The sequence below is a fragment of the Hylobates moloch genome, unplaced genomic scaffold (genome assembly GCF_009828535.3).
Source record: "Hylobates moloch isolate HMO894 unplaced genomic scaffold, HMol_V3 SCAFFOLD_14, whole genome shotgun sequence".
In the NCBI taxonomy this organism is placed as follows: domain Eukaryota; kingdom Metazoa; phylum Chordata; class Mammalia; order Primates; family Hylobatidae; genus Hylobates; species Hylobates moloch.
In genome coordinates, this window is record NW_026652289.1 from 57,536,584 (window position 1) to 57,554,474 (window position 17,891).

Genomic DNA, 17,891 nt, shown 5'->3' on the forward strand with positions numbered 1-17,891 from the left:
GCAGGAGTTGTTTTGAAAGTGCAGGTGTACCGAGAAGACAATGAAGGAGGTGGCAGAATGCAAGCTCCCTGCCCCAGAGCCAGGCTGCACCAGGGCTGGGTGCAGAGCGCTTCGTGGGAGCAGAAGGGAGCTCCCAGGGAAGATTGAACTCCAGAAAAAAAAAAAAAAAAAAAAAGAAATTAACAAAAGGGAAAGTGACAACCCAAGAGATTAGGCCAAAGAAAGGAACACCACTTTGAGCGCCGACTACTGGCCCGGAGGCTGGCAGAGCCAGTTCTGACTGATTCAAGAGCTGGTTCCAATGGGATGAAATAATTCCACACTTGATCAAACAGATTTTGATGGGAGGCACCTGGTGTAAATGGGATTAGATTAATTCTGAGTGTCACGAGTCTCATGGGTCCAAATTAAGTCGCTCTAACAGCTCTAGTAAATACTGGCCAGTTTAAACCATTTAGAACTGATTTAAAAAAAAAAGTGCACAACTTTAGAATGTACTTAATGTCACTGAATTATACACTTAAAAATGGTTAAAATGGAAATTGTTATGTACATTTTACCGTAATTTTAAAAAAGAAAACAAAACTAATAAGATTTGTTCAAACAGGATTATTAATTCATTTGAGACACGTATTTAGTGCCAAGTGTGGCCTTGGTGCTAGGATTCAAAGAGGAAAGGAAGAAAACTTTCCAATCTAAAAGAAACTCCACGTAAGGCAAAGGAGATGAAATATAGTCAGAAAACCATACCAGTAGGTGGTAGGTAAATGCAGAAGTATGTAGGAGCTCATGCAGAAGTGCCTGCCTCAGGACAGGGAATCTGAGATGCTCTGCTGAGCTGAATCTTAAAGAATGGAGTGAGTTCATCGCATAAGGTCTGGGACGAACAGGGCTCAGGAGCAAAGGATGTGGTTTTGTTTGTTATTTTTTAATTTTGAAATAATTTTAGACAAGTCTCACAAATAGTACAAAGAATCCCCTTATATCCCCCACCCTCTTCCTCTAATGTTAACATCCGACATAACCAAAGTACGATTATTAGTGAGCAAACTTGATTCAACAGACCTAGGCTGGCTCCTTAGAAGTGATTCCAGTCCATTTTAAACCTTGGCCAAATTGTTTTGACCATATTTTGCTTATATGTCACAAGAAAGTCTCTTTCTTTAAAGTCAAGATAATACTTGTTTTATTTGTTTATTGATTTTGAGAGAGTGTCTCGCTCTGTCACCCAGGCTGGGGTGCAGTGGCACGATTGCAGCTCACTGCAGCCTCCACCTCCTGGGCTCAAGCAGTCCTCTCACTGCAGCCTCCTAAGTAGCTGAGACTACAGGTGTGCGCCCCCACACTTGACTAATTTTTTTTTTCATTTTTTATTTTTAGTAGAAAGGAGGTATTGCGGTGTTGCCCAGGCTGATCTCAAACTCCTGAGCTCGAGTGATCCTCCGTTCTTGGCCTCCCAAAGTGCTGAGATTACAGGCGTGAGCCACAAAGACCAGCTATACTCATTTTAAACAAAGAGATATTTACATTATGTGTAAGCATCAGTGAATATTAAGTATGCTAAGATGGCAAGTTTTAATCTTTCAGTCCTGTTATATTTCTGCTTTTATCCAAATGTGTCTGTTATGTGTGAATCAGAGGAGCAGAATGTGGTCCTTGCGTATAAAATAGCTTACTGACTCTCACCGAAAGAGAGAGCCAAGAATAGGTGCTTCAGATCACAGGCAGAGGCTGGCCTGTGCTTACCTAAGCGGGGGGCCTGCCTGGCATGTCAGTGTCAGCTGTACACAGCATCTTGGAGGGTGGGTCATTCCTTTGCATATCTGATGTGATGAGCTGCTCACTACCTCATAAAATAGCCCACATTGTTTTTAGAGGCTCTTTGTTAGAAAGTCCCTTTTAATTTTGACTTGAAACCTTTTGCCCTGTGATTATTATCCACTGGCCCTAGAGGCAGCTTCGAAAGGGACAGACAAGAAACGTAACTCCTCTGTCATGTGTCAGTTCTGTCTATGTAAGACAGCTCTAGCTTACACCTGTTGTCCTATTATAATTATTAGTTAATCATTAATAGTGCCCCCTTCATTCTCTTGTCCTAGTTAAGGTGATAAATGATGCATACAACATCCTATAGAAGACTGTCACCGCCCCACCTCACTGATCAGCCCTCTGCCTACAGCCACACCCACAGAACATTCAGCCATTTCTCCTGTGGTTCCCAGCCTGCAGCACAGCGTCTGCACATGGTGAGGGCTCTCAAATCTCTGAGGAATGAATGGCTCACTGCTGAGAGCAATTTCCTGGGAGTTCAGGGCATGTGGAACTGGAATAAGAGCAACGTGTGAACAGATTACAGGAAGGCAATGCGGGACAGCCAGACCCTTTCGGGGGAAACTTATGGGGAACACAGTTTTCTCACTTACAAGCACTGAGATTGCCTGAGAGGGGAGAGATGATGCAAAGTGTCCCAAATGTATTTGACCTGGAATCCTTTTGCCAGCGAAACATCTCTTGGGCCTAGAGTTCTGAAAATTGCACTTTGAAAAACACTACTCTCAGCTCTTACAAACCTCGTGTTTTCATCCTAACTGTGCTTCAGAGAATTGTGTCCCAGCAGGGATGGAAACCCCTGTATAATTCCCTACATTGCTAGCATTTGGAGGTGGGATGAAATGGACTACATTCAAACCCCTCATTTCAGGCTCTAAAGGAGGTACCAGGATCCATCACGATGCCTGTAAAATTGTTCCTTTCATTTTCCTGGTTGTAAACTTATGCGGACTGTAAAGTCAAGGCAAGCCTGTGCCCAGAAAATACTAAGAAAATAAGGGAGGCATGGTAAACAAAAAAAACACTTTGAGAGCTGGTCAACTTGCTGTTATTTTGAGCTGTTTGTAAGAATCTCAGGGTAGATTCCCTCCCCTGCTTGCCTCCTTAACCCAGTCCTTTTTCTTCCTCCTCCAGGAACTCTGGAATACTGACCTACAGTCTGAGTTCCCATGCCCTTGCCTGGGGCTGACTCTCTACTTGACCTGTAACCCACAACTGGGCAAGAGAAAATTCTGCAGCCACAGCTCTGAGGACATGAGCAAAATGGTTTCCAGATGGAATGTCAAGGATGCCCATGAAGTGTCAGGGAGTCTTCAGGCCACACTTGAGGTTATCTCCTTCTCTTTCCCTTTTCTGCTTCACTCTTGCTCTCATCCTCTTTCTCGCCCCACATCTGGTCAGAGGAGATAGGAAGGTTCTTGTTACCTGGTACAAGACAACTTTTGGAATCCCAGATATTCAGATTACTTCCCCTTTTCCTCTTTGCAGATGATAATACTCACAGCCAAGAGGCATCACCCGGATATCTGAGGCTGCTTCTCCTTAGGACATGCCTAGAGAAGGAGAAGGCGGGGCTGGCAGCCTCCAGTCCACAGCCTCCCTTTCTCCTCCTGGCAATGATTAACTAGGCCTAGACAATGGAGATCTATGGCATACGCCTATGCACCAGGGCCTCCTCCTCTCAAGCGTGGCTGATCAGTCACTCGCCCGTCTATCCTTTATTTATTGAAGCCAACTATGAACGACTAAAGGAAGGATGAGAAAAGTCACCCAAAGTCAAAGAGGACAGCTTGGGAGACTGTTCTAGACAGAAGGAAGCACCTTTGCAAAGACCCTGAGGAAGGCAGGGCACTATCCAGGAGCAGAAGGGCTGTGTGGCCTCAGAATCCACAAAAGAAAGAGAAGGTGGGGAAGCGAAGCAAAGCAAGGCGGGGCGGCCTGGGGTCTGACTGTGTGGAGACTACTGGGCCTGGTTAATCATCCCCTGATGGCCACAAAGACATGGGCCTGTCCCATCACAGCAGATACAGGACACTGGCTAGAGCAGGCCCTGGAGCCCGCTGCTGTCCTGGAGGCCTTGGGGAGGCCCAGTGTTCCCGGGGTGGAAGAAGTAGGGGGCAGCTTGACGTAGTGGCTGTTGATCAGTTGATATGGAAGTACGTCATTTTATTAACAATTGAGAAAGCAGTGCTGTGCAATTCCATTCAATGCCAGTGATGCTTATGGCTGTTTTTATGAGTTCTGTCATTTTCAAATGAGCAAGAGGAAGCCTCTAAGGGGGTTTAAGCAGGGACTGACGTAACCAGATCTGTGTTTTCCCAAAGGGAGAGAGGGGGAAAAAACCATTTGTTATTTTTTTAAAAAGATAATGCAAAAGCATCATTCCACAATTCTCTTGTAATGAAAAAAATAAATGCAAACTTAAGCAAATCCATCATTCTGAAAGAATATCCTGCGTCTGCCTTTTCCTTCCTGGGAGACTCTCACGAGGTCCTGTCCTTCAACCGTTGCTCACACTGCCGCCTGGTACCTCTTGTGACCAGGGCTGCAAATCTCCAAGACAACTGGAGCAGGGTGGGAGAGCTCAGCCAGGAAGCAGTTTCTCTGTTTGAGGCTAATCAGCTTACATTGTGCTTGAAATTGCTGTCACCTTGGCCTTGTTGGCAATTTTCCCTCTTCAGCAAACCGGTTTTCTTGTTGAATGAATTAATTTTTATAAAATCTCAGAGATAGGGCATATCGAGTGAACACTGACCAGATATGGCTTATGTATAAAACCAGGGCACTACAAATGGCAAAGTCACATGGTCTCCAAGTTCATGGCTTTGCCTTGCCTCACTCACCTTCATCCTGCCTCTCTTCAGCACACAGGGCACCTACTATGTGCCAGTTGTAATGGCTCACCAGACAGTGCTGCCAGAGTGTTCCTGGGTCCCACATTCCTTTTTTTTTTCTCTTTTAATGTTTCCTTTCACCACTCCATGTGTGATGGTGGAAAGTTTTGCTTATGAGCAGCAGTTTGGTGTTATAAAAGAAAGCAGTCAGTCCCCCAAACGCTACACCGCCATTACTTATGGCCATCCCATCGTAGAAGTCACCAACCTCTGAACTGCAGTCGCCTCCCCTATGGAATGGCAAGAACCTAATTATACCTGTTGGGAGAGAATGGAACAGGCTCACACCACCTTGTATAGCCCCTTCCAGTTCTCAGATCCACGAATCTCTCAGAAACTCTGCAACAGGGAAATTATGTGGCTCGTTTTGGATCCATCTGGGGAAAGATGACATACTCAGAGAAGTATGTGACTTCTTTTTTAAAAATTTCAAGCTGCATTTGGAATAGCTTCTTTTATTCCCTGTAATGCAGAGAATTACCATGCAGCTCTAGTGCCACATCATGGCTTACAGACAAAACTCCCCACGATGTGTCTTGAGTCATGAAGACGTTGATAGAGCTGCTGTGTTTGTTGACTTGGGTAGGATGAGAGAACACCTGAGTGGGTGACCCTGAAATGGCTCCTCTATTCCTCTGGTATTAGGTGTTCATCCAGAAGCTACAGGATCAGTGTTCAGGGCCGGCTTCTTCCTAAGTTCATCTTTCTCTATTTAAAAATCTCAGAATTCTAGAGATGGAAGAGAGTATTTTCTCTTTTTGTTTGTTTGTTTGTTTGTTTGAGACGGAGTCTCACTCTGTCGCTCAGGCTGGAGTACAGTGGCACGATCTTGGCTCACTGCAACCTCTGCCTCTCATGTTCAAGAAATTCTCCTGCCTCAGCCTCCTGAGTAGCTGGGACTACAGGCACATGCCACCACGCCCAGCTAATTTTTGTATTTTTTTAGTAGAGATGGGGTTTCGCCATGCTGGCCAGGATGGTCTCCATTGCTTGACCTCGTGATCCACCTGCCTCGGCCTCCCAAAGTGCTGGGATTACAGGCGTGAGCCACCACACGCAGCCCTATTTTCTCTTATTCAGATAAAAAAAAACAGAGGCCCAGGGGAAAAAACGAGTTGCAGACATTCACACCGTGAGTATGTGGTCGATCAGAAATAGGAACCCATCTGGTGGGCCTTGAGCTATTCCAGTGATCCCCCACCCCATTGTCCTGTCCCTCGGAAGTCCATGGGTGAAGAAAACCAGGGGCTTCAGGCTGTCAGAAATAGCCATGGAAACTACTTAGGACATCTTGAATTCCAAATATCATACACGTTAAAGCTAAGGATCTTCCCCACTCAACGCATATTTAATCTAATCAGATTATTATTTTTCTTCTTTGGAGTTAAGATAGAGAAGCCTTGTGGGTTTTCCCTCATGGGCTTGTCTCAAAGCTTAGCCCAGCAATGTGGACCCTAGTCTCTGCTACTATCCGTGCCGCTTTCCAGAACTCAGCCTCTTGCCAGAACTCCTCTTCTATGAACCTTGGGTTTGTTCAAGAAGAGTTTCGAGGCCTGAGAAGCATTTCTTCTATAGCATTGGGACGGCTCCCACCTCCAGGCCCCAGCAGCCTGAGCCCTACAGTGGCCACCTCATCTCACTGTCTCCATTGTAAAGAGCTGCACCTATCCTTATATCTGCCAGCAAGCAGGCCACGTGGAGGTGGAAGGCATCAGAGGAGGCAGAGGAGCCCTGCATTGTCTGCATGCTTCGGGCGCAGGTTTCCTAGGAGGAGAGATGGAAGGTTGCAGAGTGGAATGGACAGAAAACGAGGCAGTGATTCAGGAAAAAATAATAGCAGCTGATTTTCATCTGGGTACTAGCCTTATGACCTTGAGCAGTGGCTTAACCCTGCTGAGCCTCAGTTTCCTCATCTGAAGAGCAGGCTTGACACTCACTAACTGCTGACTTCTCTCAAGGGGGAAAATGGGGAGAGATCACTCTCATGTCCTGTGCCTTCCCTGTTAGCATCCTCAGTCTGAGAGAAGTTGGTCTGTTCTTGGTCCATCCCTTTTGTCTGGCTAGCTATATTGCCATTCTTCTGTTGTCACGGGAACATTCCAAAGGATGAATGAAGGGTATGGGATCAAGCAGAGGCAAACATGAGCAAGAGCAAGCATGCAGATTAAGATACAAACTTATCCTGACCCAGTCCTGTGAGTGGAAAATACCACACAATGGGATAGAAACCAAATCACCCTGACATACAATCAGATACTGTGGTGTAGGTCAAAGGGTAGGCCAAAAGGCTTGGTTTCTTTTTCTTTCCTTTTTCCTTTTCTTCTTTCTTTCTTTTGCTTTCTTTCTTTTCTTTTGCTTTCTTTCTTTTCTTTTTCTCCTTCCTTCCTTCTTTCCTTTCCTTTTTCTTTCTTTCCTTTTTCTCCTTCCTTCCTTCTTTCTTTTCTTTCCTTCTTTCTTTCTTTCCTTTCCTTCTTTCTAAAAACAGGTTGTTGCAAAATGAAAGAAAACAGGAACACATTGTTTCTTTTTGATTGATTAAGTTAATTGGACATGTCAAACTTTTTACTTGTCAGCATCTGAAATTCCCTTGAAGCTAATAAGAACTTTCTTCTGGATAACGGTTTCATGAAGATAATACATCAGGTTATGAAAGGCACATTGGTTTTAGAGTTAAACAAATGTGCACTTGGAGCCTTGCTCTGCTAACTTCCTGACTGTGTGACTTGGAAAAGTGACTTATTAGTCTGAGTTTTTCAACTGTCATGTGGCGATAATGATTTTAGAGGGCATGGTTGTGGTAGTCACGACTCAGTTTCACCAATTCGCCTTCAGGGACCAGATTTCACTTCCCCTCCCTTTGAAGTTAAATGTGGCCATGTGACTTGCTGTGGCAAATGGAATGTGACTTCTCTTTTTAAATGTTTGTTTTTTTTTTTTAAAGCTGGTAGCTGCTTTAAGACTCAATGTACAAATCATCGTGTTCCTTCCCACTGGTGCTAGGGTTGTAGAATCCCTGGTTAGCCTGGGTCTCAGAGGACTGTGATCTGTAAGCACTCCCACCATTCTTTGAATGTAAAGCATCAAATCTCCCACTGAGATTTGAGTTTGTTACTGCAGCAAAACCTAGCATATCATGACTGATATAATGGTTGATACAATAAACTATGATGACATTTGTAAATACAACTTGGCAATGGTAAAGTGATCAGAAAGCCTTGTTATTTTAGTGTTCAGAGGTGATTGTGCTGATTAGCAGGCCCAAGTTAAGGGATAAATTCCTGCATGGGTCAGGCAGGCTGCAAATTTACCCCAGATCATTTTTCTCCACCAGGGGCGAGAATCAGGAAAATCTGAAAAAACTCCCCCAACAGATCTGCCATGGTACCCAAATACCAGTTCTGCCTTTGAGATAAAGGCCAATCTGTGTACTGAAGGCGGGAGCTTAGGGAAATTCATCAGGCTCTGGGAGTGGAGAATACTCAGGAATGGTGGGAGGCACAGTAGTGGGAGTGGTCTTGAAGAGCAGCCGTGTAGAACTGAGGCCTGCATCACGGTGGAAAGTCCTTGCAATGTGAAGGTTAAGCACACCGTGCACGAGATCCCTGGCCCTCTTCTCTCACCATGATACACACCCTGTCCTCCCATAATAATTTTCTCCTGTAGACCTTCCACAACAATTTATTCCAAGTCATTCTTTAAGCCACCCAAGTCTGACCTCTGACCCTCACCTCCAGGCTCCCATTTCCTGGATATTTTGGCAGGTGCTCCAAGTGCAATGTGTTACGGATAGAACATATCACTTCCTGTCCCACCCCCCAAACCCACTTTCCTATTCCATACTCCATATCTGGATGAGGAGCTATCATCTTCCCAATCATTCAATCTCAACATCTCAAGAGGGTTCATGGCCCTGGAATGCTCTTTTTTTCTCTATTAATATGAAAGGGGAAAATGCAAGCCAGAAAAACAATTGAAGGCATTGTGCAGGCCAGGTGAGGTTGTGGTTCAACCTTGGTGTGAATTTGTTCTTTTGAGAATTCGTCTTTGGGTGGAATGCCTCTAATTGTGGATTCAGAAAATAGGATGAAATTTAGAGGAAAGAAAATAGGATAGTGTAGTGTGATAAGAAGTATATTTGGTCTTTGTCCGTGGTCCTGGCACAGAGAATCTAAAACCCTTGGAATTTCCTCAGTCATGAGGTGTCCTTTCTTATTCTTAAGGAGCCCCTTTGGAGCACACCTGAGTTTATGCTAATGAGGTAATTTAGGGTAGGACCCCAGATAGCCTCAGGATGGGACTCAACACCAGAAAAACTAAGGGATTAGAAGGTTGAAACTTTCAGCCCTACCCACTGACGTCCAGGAATGGGATGGGAGGAAATTAAATTCTATAAAAACTCTGGGAGAGAGGAGTACCCCAATTCCACAGGGACAAAAGCTCCTATGCTTGGGACCCTTCTAGACCTCACCTAAGTCTTCATCTGTATCCTTTATAATAAACGAGTAAATGGCCTGAGTTCTGTGAGCTATCCCAGCAAAGTATTGAACCTGAGGAGGTGGGTAGGGGGAACCCCAATTTACAGCTGGTTGGTCAAAAGTACTAGAGACCTGGGCTTGTGAGTGACATCTGAAGTAGAGGCTGAACACTAAAACTAAAATCCTAAGCTCCTCCCCAGCTGAACAGACCCCCTCTTGGCTAAGGGGACCCTAGAAAATCCTTAAAAATGGAATTCCCAGCATGACACAAAGGGAGGTGATATATCCCCACCCTTTTGGAGTTTAGGCACAACTGACCACCATTAATGTTAAAATACAGATCATAAGACTAACAAAACAGATTCCTTGTGACTATAAGATATCGAATTATAAAGAGGACATAAGGCCATGCTGGACAAGGCCTAAGTCACTCACCCCTATGGGTCACTCTGACCTGGAATATCGGTTCACATACTTCCTTATCTTAACTTAAGACATTCTTTTCTGTTGACTCCAAATTTTTACACAAAGCTCTACTCCTTTAAGCAATTGCAAATTAAAGAATCTCTGAATCCACCTATAACCTGTAAGCTCCCACTTCAAGATATCACACCTTTTCAGGCCGAACCAATGTATACCTTCCATGTATGAATTTATGTCTTCGCCTATAACTCCTGCCTCCCTAAAATTTATACAACCAAACTGTAATCTGACTGCCACAGACACACTTTCTCAGGACCTATTGAGACTGTGTTCTCTAGGCCATGGTCACTCATATTGGCTCAGAATAAACCTCTTTAAAATATTTTCAGAGTTTGGTTTTTCAATTAACAGGGCACTCTTGTGAGACTGAGACCTAACCCTGTGGGAACTAATGCTTAGCTCCAGGTAGACAGTGTCAAAATCGAATTAAATTGTAGGGCATGCAGCTGATGGCAGCAGAATTGGAGAACTGCTTGGGGTGGAAAAAAAGCCCCACATGTTTGCTGTCAGAAGTATTGTGTGAGCGAAGAGAAACAGTCTGTTTTCTCCAGATGGATTGCCTAATCCTTTCCGGCCATATAATAAAGAGTTATTGCTGGTCAATAAGTTTTGATTTTTATGAAACTTTGCGGGGGTGGGGGGACAATAAATACCATACATATAAACAAATATATCATTCCCCACATAGCAAATGATTGATGATTTAAAAAGCAAAAGGAGAGCCTTATTCCAGAAAAGATGGAATAAGAAAGGACACACTAAATGTAACTATAAATCCTGGACAGAATGGATGGAGGAGCTATCTGAGAGTTCTGAAACACAAATCATAGCAGGTGGCTTTGGGAAGAAGACCAGAATTCAAAGTCCCACTAAATCAGTAGTGAATTTGCCTTCTTTTCCCTTTCAGTATCAGCCAGCCTAGACTAAAAGGCAGCCAGAAAGCTGGAAGTGTGCACCAGAGGAAGAGAGAAAGAGCTGCAAGAGAAGTCCTCTCTAAAAAACAAGAAAGGAGATTCTGAAGAGTCAGAGAAAGAGTGGGGTGCAGGGGAACCCCCGGTTTTTATTTTTTCTTCCTTCTTTCCAGCCTCAGCCCACAGGCAATATTGTAGCAGCAGTGGTGGTGGCAGAGGCTGAGGGGGTGGGAGTGGAGCTGGGCAGTCATCTAAGACTCCAAGAGAGGGGAATTATTCGGTTTGACTGGAGGAGCACTGTTCACAAGAGTGTGTGGCAAATCTTTCTTCTTTTTTTTTTTCACCTTTCTCCTCCTGCCACTTGACTCCAAACACAGAAACAGTCACGGTAAGTGTGGCAGAGCAGAGAAACTGAAGCCCAAGCTTGCTCACTGGAGGGCTAAAAAGGGAGGCCCCAAGGAGCCAGAGGGTGTTGGGGAGATCACAGAGAGTAGGGAGCTTAAGACAGAAATCCCACAAACTTATGTTTTAGCTCCTGGGCTCACCTCCAGGCTACACATGTATGGATCTGATCCTAAACACCATACCGCATGTTTGGAGAACTGAAACTGCAAGGTAGACCCCAGTCCAGACCCATGACTGGCCACTGGGTGGCACACACACAGGACTGATTGAATAGCACTGCACTCTGAAATCAGAAATGATATTGAAACCACAGCCCAAGAGACAGGTTTGGACTTGCAAAAATAATATAATCTGTTTCATTTCCTGCTTCAAAAAAAAAAAGCCTTCTTTTTAGGATTTAAATCAGACCTGGGGTCCTGTAATATTCAAAATGTCTAGGATATAATCCCAAATTACTCAGCATATGAAGAACCATGAAAGTCTCAACTGACAAGGAACGAGACAATCAACAGACACTAACCCTGAGAAGATACAGATGTTAGAATTATCAAACATTTTTTAAAGCAGCAATTATAACCATGTTCCATAAAGTAAGGGAAAGTGCTCCTGAAACAAATGGAAATACAGAAATTCTCGGGGAAAAAAAAGAAGATATAAAAACAGGCCTAATGGAGTGCCTCACACCTGTAATCCCAGCACTTTGGGAGGCCAAGGTGAGTGGATCACCTGAGATCAGGAGTTCGAGATCAGCCTGGGCAACATGGTGAAACCCTGTCTCCACTAAAAATACAAAAAATTAGCTGGGCATGGTGCCGGGCATCTGTAATCCCAGCTACTCAGAAGGCTGAGGCAGAAGAATCTCTTGAACCTGGGAGGTGGAGGTTGCAGTGAGCTGAGATCACATCATTGTACTCCAGCCTGGGCAACGAAAGCAAAACTGTCTCAAAATTTAAAAAGAAAGGAAGATATCAAAACAAACCAAATTGAAATATTAGAACAGAAAAAGAGGACACTAACTTAAATTTCAGATTCACTGGATGAAAATTAACTTAAAGATAGATCAATAGAAATTATCTAATCTGAACAACAAAGGAAAGAAAATTGAAAAAGAAACCCAGCAGAACCTTAGGGGCCTGTGGGAAAAAAATACCAAAAAGTTTAATATTTGTGTCATTACACTCCTAGAAGGAAAAGAAAAAGGGTGTTGAATGGGAAAAAAATATTTTAAGAAATAATAGTGGAAAAACTTATCACATTTCACAAAAGACATGAACATGGAAATTGAAGAAACTCAGTGAATCCCAAACAGGATAAAATCAAAGACATCCATACATTATAATCAAACTTATGAAAACTATTAAAATAAAGAAAATATCCTGAAAGCAACCAAAGATAAATGACTCATTTCAGGCAGAGAAACAATGATTTAAATGACTGTGCATTTCTCATCAGAAACCATGGAAGCGGGAGGGAAGTAGAATAACATTTTTAACACAGAGAAAGAAAAGAGCTATTGGCCCTGCACAGTGGCTCATGCCTGTAATCCCAGCGCTTTGGGCGGCCAAGGGGGCGGATCACCTGAGCTCAGGAGTTCGACACCACCCTAGGCAACATGGTGAAACCCTGTCTCTACTAAAATACAAAAAATTAGGCAAGCATGGTGGCACAAACCCATACTCCCAGCTACTCGGGAGGCTGAGGCACGAGAATCGCTTGAGCCCGGGAGATGGAGGTTGCAGTGAGCTGAGATCATGCCACTGCACTCCAGCCTGGGCTACAGAGTGAGACTCTGTCTCAAAAAAAAAAAAAAAGAAAACTATCAATCCAGAATTTTATATCCAGTGGAAACATCTTTCACGAATGAAAATGAAATAAGGACATTCTCAGATAAAGAGAAAGTAAGAAAATTCCTTGATATCAGGCTTGTTCTATAAGAAATGCTAAGGAGAATTCTTCAGACTACAAGGAAATTAAATCAGAGGGAAACTTTAACAATAGTAATGAAATAAGAGCAAATGAAATGGTAGATACCTGAAAAAATATAATAGAATTTAAGTTCTTTGAAATATGTGAAAGCACAAATTGTAACATTGACTGATGGAATTTTCAATGTATGTAGTCATCATAATACATAATACTATGAAGACTACATAAAGAGGGGATGCCAAAGCTACCCATATGGTGAGAAGATTTCCGTACTCCACTTGAAATTGTAAAATATAATAGTAATATATAGTAGACCATATACTGTAATCTCTAGAACATCTACTAAAAATTTTTTTCCGGAGATATAGTAAAAATATCAATAGAAAATTAAAATAGAAGACAAAAATATTCAAATATTTCAGAAGAAAGTAGGAAAGGGAAAATGAAAATCAGAAGAAACAAACATAAAATATATGATAAAATGGTGATCTAAGTACAAACATATCAATTTTATTTTATTTTTTATTTTACTTTTTATTTTTATTTATTTATTTTTTTGTGTGACAGCATCTCACTGTGTCACCCAGGATGAAGGGTAGTGGTGTGATCATGGCTCACTGCAACCTTAAACCTCCCAGGCTCAGGTGATTCTCCAACCTCAGCCTCCAGAGTAGCTGAGACCACAGGTGTGCATGCCACCATGGCTGGCTATTTTTGTGTTTTTTTGTAGAGACAGGGTTTTGCCATGTGGCCCAGGCTGATCTCAAACTCCTGGGCTCAAGTGATCCATCTACCCTAGCCTCCCAAAGTGCTGGAATTACAGTCATGAGCCACTGCACTCAGCCCTCAATTCTTACACTAAATTTAAATGGTATAAACACATAAATGATATAAATATTAGATATCTGTTTCCATGTAACAAATTATCACAAACTTAGCTTAAAAGAACATATGTTTATTATCTCAGTTTCTGTGGGTCAGGAATGCAGGCATGGCTAAACTAGGTCCTCTGCCCCAGGGTCTTTCATGAAGCTACAACCAAGGTGTTGGCCAGGGCTGAGGTCACAGTTGAAGGCTTTACTGGGGAAAAATCTGATTCTAAGCTTGCATGCACAGTTGTTGAGACAATTTCATTTCTTTTGGGCTGTTGGATTGAAGGCCTCAGTTTCTTGCCATGTGAGCCTCCCCAACATGGCAACTTACTTCATCAAAGCCAGCAAGAGAGAGAGTCTATGGAGAAAACTGCTAGCAAGACAGAAGTTACAATCTTAGATAGCATAATCACAAAAGTGACATTCCATCACCCTTACCATATTCTATTGGTTGGAAACAACTCACAGGACCTCTCCACACCTGTTCATACTTAAGGAGTGGAGATTAAGCAACAATATAAATCCAAGAGGTAGGACTCAATAGAGGCCATTTTGGAGTCTGTCCACCAGACCTACCAGTTAAAAGACAGAGACTGAATGAATTCAAAGCAAACAAACAAAGAAAACTAAGACACAACTACATACTGCCTAAGAGAAACTCACTTTATTATGTTTTAACTTTTTGAGACAGTATCTCAATTCAAAACAAACAAAGAAAACTGTCACCCAGGCTGGATGACTGTATGTGGCACAATCACAGCTCACTGCAACCCCGACTTCCTGGGCTCAGGTGATTCTTCCACCTCTGCCTCCCAATGGAACCACAGGTGTGTGCCACCACGACCAGCTAATTTTTGTATTTTTGTAGGGAAGGGGTTTCACCATGTTGTCCAGGCTGGTCTCAAATCCCTGGGTTCAAGTGATCTGCCCCTCTTGGGCTCCCAAAGTGCTGGGGTTACGAGTATGAGCCACCATGCCCAGCAAAACCCACTTTAAATATAATAATATATCTATGATCAGAATAAAAATTAAAATATGGAAAGAAAGCTAAACCATATAAACACTAATCAAAAGAAACCTGGAATATAATTTTATTATTAAAATCAACTTTAGAACAAGGAAAATTACCAAGGATAAAGAGGACACATTGCATGATAATAAAAAGAGCCAATTCACTGTGAAGACATAGCAATCCTAAATGTACGTATACCTAACAATAGAATTTCAGAATACAAAATCCAAAAACTGATAGAACTGAATGGAGAAATGACAAGCCCATAGAGTTGGAGACATCAAAGCTGTCCTCTCAGTAACTGATAGTATAAGTAGACAGAAAATCAGCAAAGACATTGAAGAACTGAGCAACATCACCAACTAACTGATTCTAATGGACATTTACAGGTCCACCCAATGGCAGAATACACATTTCTTTCAAGTGTACATGGAACATTTTGGGCATCTGATGCACAATACAACTCTTCCCTAGACCGCCAGGAGACAAGGTCTGTGGCCAGAGAAATAGAAAAGTGGTGGTCACGGGGTGGAGTAGGAGGCATTTTCTTACTTCACCCTCTAACCCATCCCTGACTCTCTTAAAGGTCGCTGTGAGACCATGGTGAGTGCAAAGTGAAATGAAAAGGTAGTTCTCATTGTAATCCAATTGCAACCAGTTTAAACAATTGAGAACAAATTTTATTTGCATACAAGTATTCAAGCAAGTTTGATTGGATCAGACCTGGATTTTAGGCTTGCAGATGTCTGATTTTGAAACACAAAATCCAATATTTTCTGCCTGGGAAATACATATATTTTTAATGTAGTTAATATAAATTACCTTTCCACTTCAGTTTGACTATTAATTGCATTGTAACTTAACTTGTATTCTTATTGAGTCTCTACATGTTTTCTTCCACTTCTGTACTAGTTTACCATTTGGATGAGTATATTATATATCAGTCCAGGTGGCTCCCAGGCAGTCAACATAATTCTGCATTCATTTTCGTGCTGCCCATCAGCCAGGAAGTTGCAACTAAGTAAAAATGATGAATGTCCCTATATCCAATGATGATCTAGTTCATAAATTTTTTAAATAAAAAATGTGGGGCCAGGTGCAGTGGCTCAAACCTGTAATCATAGTACTCTGGGAGACCAAGGTGGGCCAATCACTTGAGCCCAGCAGTTTAAGACCAGCCTGGATAATATGGCAAAATCCTGTCTCTACAAAAATACACAAATTATGAAATCATGTCTCTACAAAAATACAAAAATTACAAAATCCCATCTCTACAAAAATACAAAAAACCTAGCTGGGTGTGGTGGCATGGGTCTATAGTCCCAGCTACCAAGAGGCTGAGGTGGGAGGATCACCTGAGCCCAGGAAGATAAGGTTGCAGTGAGCCATGATCGCGGCACTCCAGCCTGGGTGACAGAGCGGGACCCTCTCTCCCAAAAAAAAAAAAAAAAAAGGTGAAATAATTTTTATTGGAAAGTTATATTCAGGTTATAGAAGAACCGTTCCACAGCTCACATAATCAACATATTTACCATAAAAGCAGCACTGCCTTGGGACACAGTGTGTTCACAGATCTGGAGAAACAATTTCTCTTTGAAAATGTGTCCTATTGTGGGTCTGGCTCCTATGAAGTAATGCAAGTGTATTGTCCCTATGAAAAAAGATGTTTCCCCAAAAACATCACCACGAGGAGGTCAGCACTGGGCATGAAGTTTATTCCCACAGAGGGAAGCTCATATCTAGATAATTGGGGAAAAAATTTTTTGGCAAAAAACTTGCCTCAGTTTCATTAAAACTTACGACAGTCATCAGTGTAAGAAATAATTTTAGTGTCAAGAGAATAATCTATAGAGCAATGAACATTACAGATTGTGTGCTGAATCAGGAAAGAGTTTGCTTTGGACATATATATATACATCTTTCTGTGACCTATGAAAGCAAATGTAAATTATAAGATATAATGTATAACAACATCTATAACCTATCTGTCTCTTTCTTCCCCCTCAATAAATAGGCTTCTTTGTTGTCTCATTTGGTTGGTTTTGTTTTGTTTTTTTCGAGACAGAGTCTCGCTTTGTCACTCAGGCTGGAGTGCAGTGGTGCTATCTTGGCTGACTGCAACCTTGACCTCCTAGGCTCAAGCAATCCACCAACCTTAGCCTCCAGAGTAGCTGGGACCACAGGCATACGCCACCACTATCTGGCTAATTTTTGCATTTTTTGTAGATACGGGGTTTCACCGTGTTGCTCACACTGGTTGCGAACTCCTGTGCTCAAGCAATCTGCCCGCCTCAGCCTCCCAAAGTGTTGATATTACAGGCGTGAGCCACCGTGCCCAGACTTTCCCCTCAATAAATAGTTAATAATATATTTTTGAAGCTATTTAGCAATGCTGCCAGGTTGATCTGGTTTAAACTATTCAAAGCTGGTCGAATAGTTTCAATAGCTTTTCCCAAACAAAGGAAAAGCTATTGAAATCAGAGCTGATTTGATCCAGTTTGAATCAGCCTATTTTGACAAATGTGACTTTAAACCATTTTAATTTCGTTAGGATCTGTTTGCTCTACTAAGAATCACTTTACACTGTTTTCCCCTAATACAAAGCAATATCACTTGCCTGAATCCAGTTTCCTCCTTCTGAACTGCTGTGATTCAATTCACGTTGGTTTGATCCAGTAAGGACAAGTTAGATGCAGGCTTATCTGGTCTCGATCAGCAGGAACTGCTTGGAATCTGATGTGTGTGTCAGTTTGGGACTGTTTTATCCTGTTTGAGCTGGCTTTACCCAATATGATCCAGGAAGGTTGGCTTGACCTGATTAGAACCAATTTAAGCAGGTTTTAACCAACTTCGAATCAGTTTGCCTCTTAAAAAACCAGTTGGCTTTCCTTAGAAATTTGATGTTTGGAATGGCTTAGCTCACCTGAGCCTATTGTGAACCACACTGAGTGAGGTTACATCAGCTAGAACTCTTCCATCTGGTCTGAAACACAAAAATGTGGAAATGCTAGAAGGCCAGATTACAAGAGGGTTAGAGTATAAAGGAGGTGGGAGAAAATGGAAGGTATTGCATTTATACTCAT

The 17,891-nt window shown here is 42.4% G+C and overlaps 1 long non-coding RNA gene across 1 annotated transcript; it reads left to right on the forward strand.

Annotated features, from left to right (window-relative positions):
* Window positions 1-1,747: 1,747 nt before the first annotated feature.
* LOC116481781 (cancer/testis antigen 62) lies at window positions 1,748-4,202 on the forward strand. Its single transcript, XR_009209648.1, has 2 exons — window positions 1,748-2,246; window positions 2,965-4,202. It is a non-coding gene; the product is annotated as a cancer/testis antigen 62 (long non-coding RNA).
* Window positions 4,203-17,891: the final 13,689 nt, after the last annotated feature.